This window comes from Lineus longissimus, chromosome 15 (assembly GCF_910592395.1).
Source record: "Lineus longissimus chromosome 15, tnLinLong1.2, whole genome shotgun sequence".
Lineage (NCBI taxonomy): Eukaryota > Metazoa > Nemertea > Pilidiophora > Heteronemertea > Lineidae > Lineus > Lineus longissimus.
Genome location: NC_088322.1, coordinates 10554394 through 10560393, shown reverse-complemented (window position 1 = coordinate 10560393; position 6000 = coordinate 10554394). Strand labels below are relative to the sequence as shown.

General features: G+C 43.8%; 1 long non-coding RNA gene across 1 annotated transcript; it reads left to right on the top strand.

Moving 5' to 3' along the window:
* The first annotated feature begins 2205 nt into the window (after positions 1 to 2205).
* LOC135499985 (uncharacterized) lies at positions 2206 to 5207 on the top strand. Its single transcript, XR_010449375.1, has 3 exons — positions 2206 to 2703; positions 3770 to 3871; positions 4327 to 5207. It is a non-coding gene; the product is annotated as an uncharacterized LOC135499985 (long non-coding RNA).
* Positions 5208 to 6000: the final 793 nt, after the last annotated feature.

Genomic DNA, 6000 nt, shown 5'->3' with positions numbered 1-6000 from the left:
AATCGATGGCAATCTCGTCGCCTCAGCTGTAACCTACCAATACACCCTTGAAGAGCCTTAACCTTGACCCTTGACCTAGAAGAGCAGTTAAGATGGGGAAAGTTGTCAGGCCTTCTCCCCTGACAAGTTTGTCCGTCTGTGTCGTCGCCAGCAGCAGCTTGCTGAGGTTGATGGCAGTTGCCGCAAAGCATGCGTCGTATCAGCGCACGTCTCTCATCTACCCGAAATACGACCCTAAGGTGACCTCAAAACAGAGGTCAAGGTCACGTATTGACTGCGGCAGGCTGTGTGAAGGTCACCAAAAGCTCTGTTCATCTTTCGCCGACACGAACTTAAGGAGTTGCGTGTTGTTTTACCAGGAGAATGCGTATGGTGAAGACGCGGAAGAATTCGGTCCGATGTTTAAGTATACTTGTGATAACCGTAATACGACGGTAAGTTTCCGGTTCATGACTATACCGGCAGGGTCTATTCTACAGACCAAAGACTTTACAGACCTCGTTTTTTGGCTCTCACATTTTTATTAGTGGAGATTTTCATGAAATCTAAAGTGATATTAGACCAGAAACGGGTATATAAACAACTTTATAGGTATAGTATAGTTAAGATAAACCGCATGATTAAACCAGGTTCATACTTGCTTTGACTTGATGAATGACAGATCTGCGGGAGCTGGTTCAGGGGTTCCAGCTGTAAATCGTCCCCCGCCCTAAAAACGGGCGATATTTTAAATTTTACGCAAATGCCTAGTTCCAATTTCTTAGCTTAATTAGATGGCGGTACCTGACAGTTACGAAGACTTGTAAAGATATGACACATATGGATTACCGTGGCTCTGTATTGTTTATCTGCTGGGGAGAACCATGTTCTTCAGAAATGACTTTTGCCAATGAAACAGTAGACCGGCCTGGCCCTTCCCTCTAATGGATGTTCCTTATCGCTATTTGGTGCGCCTTGTCCCCAATTGTGTCAGGTTCTACGTGGTACCCCATGTCTTCTGGATGTGCCCTCCCCCTTCATAGCGCACCATGGCAGTGTTGCTACATAGTGTACCCTTTACTAGGCGTACTCTGTCTGAAATTTTTCGAAATTTTGCTTGCTTTCAAAGTCCATTTTTCGGCTACTTTTACCGAATGACAACTTGTAATTTTGATGAATATCGAAAGCGTTAATAATATACTTCACAAAAATTCCCTTCCAACGGCCATGTTTTTTGTTGTTGACGTTTTGAGAGGTGTTCAGAAAATTCGTGATATTTCTTTAACTATTGAAATTATCGATTGTTGGTTGACATATTCATAATCTTTGTATTACCCTTCACATAACAAACTTAATCTTTTATTTTAAAAATGTTTTTAAAATATCTTAATTTGCCTTTGAAGTTGGTCTGTTTTTTTCTTATTTAGAATTCTGGGCATTACAGACTTTTATTTCTTCAAAATTAAGGTACTAAAATTAATTACAGACTCTAAAATTTTATATTTTTTCAAAAATTTCTTTCTGAACATATGCGGAAACCGTTTCTGGTCTAATATCACTTTAGATTTCATGAAAATCTCCACTAATAAAAAAGTGAGCGTCTGTTTGTCTATCATGCATAATCTGTTTCTAAACCTCACTATAAAATGTTTCTTAATATCTCTATTATCACTGATAGACACAGATAAGCACTTAATTGTTGGCCAAAGGCTGATGGACTGATTATTCCACAATGCTTCCAGATTCATTCAACGGATCTCTACCATCGTATTAACAGACTGGAAGGTAGGACGATGATTCGGGTTGTCGGAGTGGCCGGCGCGCGAGATTTTCTACCTTGTCTTTTAAGCCAGAATACTATACAAACATTCGACCAATCAGAATTTCTACAGCGGAGAATTCTCCCAAAGTCGCCAGTTTCCGCGTCAATGAAATGGCGCGAGGAGCAGTTGACGCACCACAGACGTTCGTACTTCGTCGTTCGCAAGGGTTGCGGAGGATGCCTTGCATAAAGGCCAACGTTTATTCCTTAGGGAGTTTTCGCAGACCCCCCCCCCCCGAATCGTCAACGCGAACGCTTACCCATTGTTCGACTTAATTAATATCGGGAAGTCGAGCAATGGGTTAGGCGTACACGATGGCGTTTCGAGCATTTGCAAAAACTCACTTGTGCATGCCACGCGAAAGCATCTTCAGCGTCGAGTTCATTTCCAAAACTGGCATTTTTCAGCGCCTCAGCCGATTAACGGCCTCAGAGAAATGAGAGTGATTCATTTGCCAGATGTCACGCGAGTAAACACAAGAACAGGCGTCATACCAGACATCCGCATGCTCTGGGTGGGTTCCTGGAAGCGTAGAAAACGAGACCAGATTTTGCCGAGTGAACTGAAGGTGAGATTCTTATCCTGGGACAAAGAAAAACCCTGGGAGCTTACCCGACGCTACAGGTTCCACTCAATATTAAAGACGAGCCAGGCGTGTCTGCTGTACATCGCTCACCACCAGGGACATGTCCTTGTACTAATGAGCCGGTCGCATTGCTTGGAAGTTTTCCGACTCTACCCCAAGTGTCGTCGTTTGAAAAGAACGTGCGTGAAGCTGTCGAAATCGATGTTTTATATTGCTGCGATGGCAGTGCATGAAGATTATTTGGTTTTCCATGTCCACATGATCAAAGGCAAATATGCCCTGCAGCTCCATAGGATCATACCACTGTCTCATAAGGTACAGTTCTCTCCAAGAGACATTTTCCGTCGCGCTCCGTAAAAACGTCCCCACTAGGGTTCCACTGAGTGCGAATCACTTGTTGCCCCCAAAGAGTCCAAATATGCATTAAAAAACGTTTTTCGGAGACTCTCATCGCTCTCCCAAAGAACTGTTCCTGACAACTGTCGCAGCATTAACAATACCCAAGAATTTATTTGTTTGGAAAAGCAGGTCAATATTTCATATCGACCTACTTCGTGTACTGGTTTTAAGGACCGTACCCTGCCGGGAACAGGGATTTTTATGAATAACAAAATGATGTAATGCACTGCTAACATTTCACCTACACCCTCCACAGACGAGTCCTATACTATGTATAAAAGCAAAAACCCATTACTTCAATCATTTATTTGAACTAATCAATTTTTATAAAAGGGTGTTTTCGCAAAACCCCCGAAAGGTCCACGTGAACGCCTTTCTCAGTTTTCGACGTCGTTGATACAGGAGGTCAAAGGATGAGATAGGCGTTCGTGTTAGGATTTCGGGGATATTTGCGAAAACACTCTACCCGATCCTCCGAGATCGAGAACGAGACGGGTTGCCGGTGGATCTTTAGACATGACCTTCTTGGCAAATGTAATGTCATCGCAACTTAGCCACACTCGCAGAGGTGCTTACGGCGTGCCGCTGTTGATAAAGGGCTGCATGTCATCTTGACCTCAGAGAGAGAAGGAGCGGATGACGGCATTCGGCAACCTTCGCGTGTCCTAATTTATGTACGGAAATAGTCGGGACTGATGCTCATCATACCGTCTGGGCAGGTTGAGTTGACTGGTCTCTCTTTGATGGAAATATAGGTTTGCCCCGCTCGTTTTGCGTTGAAATTGATGTAGTTATTGCATAGTCGATAAAGCGAGTGAGTAGGCGGCGATTACCGGTTGTCTAGAGCTGCCATAATAGAGAGGCTTAACAACGTCGAAATGTAACCCGAGACGTTGCTTAACGTCTCTATTGTGAAAGAATCTGGAGGGAAGATCTTACATTTTAGCGCCACTCTAATGGCAATTTCCCTTTTCGGATAAAGTTGGTGACAAAGTTTCCGCGATACGTCCATGGGAAGCGCTCCTGTATGATAGGAGCGAAGATCATAATTAGTGACAAGGGACAGATAGCAGTGATACACTCGGTAAGTAAGCGCGCAATTATACTTTTCAAGTCACTCACTACCAGATGCAGATTAGATGGGAAGGTTAATCTTACGTCGTTGGCGTTTTGATTCCGGTGTAAAGTTTTGAGTGTTTCCGTTTCTGAGTGTTTCCCTTCTTTGTTTGGGAACGCCGAAAAATAGATAGCTGTCTATTGTGTGGAAACAGAGTAGTCTTATATGCCATCAGGGGTCACTTAGTACATTATGGGCTGGGCAGGCATATAAGACTACTAACACCAAAATATAGGGAAACAAGCGAAGTGCTACACCAGCGTTACCGACATCGTAAGCCTATACCATAAAGAGATAATTCCATAAGTGGACGACTGCTTTGAAGTATTTTCATTGAAGGAGATGTGCGTTAGCGATCATGTCTTTTATGCGCAAACCGTACCATTATGTCAAGTTGTCAGGTTTTATTTCACAAATTGCAGGCGTTTTTTATCCTCACTTGGATTCACAAGCCCAAGCAGATCTTCATCACCCGACAAAAGGACATGAAATTATTCAGGAGATGGGTCACAAAACGGCGAATGGACGTCAAGACGCCATTTTGGTCACCTAACCGGAAGTGGATACAGTTCTATATGTCGGCAGGGTCACCCAGGTGTGCCGCTTTTTACAGGATCAATTTTAGAAATGACCTGGATTTAATTTTATCAGTTCAGAAATTTTCTACAGGTAATGTCCACGGGTTTCATCAAAATACGTTTGCTTTTGTGATGTATACAAACATGAGTGGTTATAGCCTTGGATTTTTCTCAAGACAACTGATTGTTTATTCGGTTCAGTGATCATCTACATCAAAAGATATAGTCACAAAAAATAAGGTTTTTGTATATTTATCACAGATGGTTACATTTTTCAAGGATGATATCCGGTCAATTAAGAGCTATATGTCGCGATGCTCGAAACGGCATCATCCCTTCTATGCATGGATTCTATTCCATTCCGTGGCTTCCGACGGACCGAAAGTCGCAGTCGTCAAGTTGAAAATATAGTCTTAGATCAGGTGTCACTTAAAGAGTCAACTAACTGAAGGAGTTCAGTGCATTATTTACTGAATTGTACACAGCGCCCCATCCAACCGTGAAGTACACCGCCAGAGCTATGCCAACGCCCAGGACGGTCAGGACGACTCCAGTGATGTTGAGACCAAGAGCGCACTTGCCGGCTTTCTTGGCTTCCTTGAGATCATCCCTCTCCGCGGCGCGCCTGGACCCCATGGACATACAGATCGCGATGCCCCCGCAGAGAGGATTGAAGAGGAGGCAGACGCAGATGGAGAAGGCCAGGTAGTTGTTGGGTTTTTCGGGCTCCCTCTGGACGATCACGGTCATTCCTTGGGGCTCGCGTGTCACAACCTGAAAGAAGACAGTAGGATTGTGTGCGACCCAAGACTTCAGTTAAAAAATATCTCTATAGCTATAAAACTCCTATCCTGTCCATTTCGTCATCTGATGAGTCTTTCCTCAATGTGACAGGACGAGGCCGGTCCACTGCGTCCGGAGTGTAATCAAACAAAGATCCCACAAAATAGTCTTACGACCATTTTTTCGAGGATGTTAGTACCATAAGGAAAGTAGCAAGAGCCCCTGACTATTATTATAGTACATACATGTTGATGGGCAGCGTTGCCGTCTAAAATGCCCCCTCCCTGGAAAAGTGTCCGTCTCTATCGTATGATGACGGATAATCGATACGGTTCTATGGTGATCAAGACCGCCAATACGTCAGATATCACATCGTGATACTTTGTCCCCGGACACTCCATCCTTAGGGACATTTCAAAGTTTTACACGTCCTGTAACCAACGACCTGCTCAATGTCAGCCTTTCTTTGAGCCAACATTCATGAAACCATGATTGCGGCAACGACGACACAATTTCAATTGATCTGTTTATTACTCAACAAGATAGGTAATTTCCCGCAGAGCACAAAGAACATGAATGTTTACACCGATGAAATGTAAGACAGTATAAAATGGCACAGTTTTTCTCATTCAAAATAATCTGGGAATGATACTCACCGGGTAACTGGATGGTTGTGGCGGAGGTGGAGGGCCCTGGGCATGATACCCATAGGCTGGGTTAGGCTGTGCCGCTCCT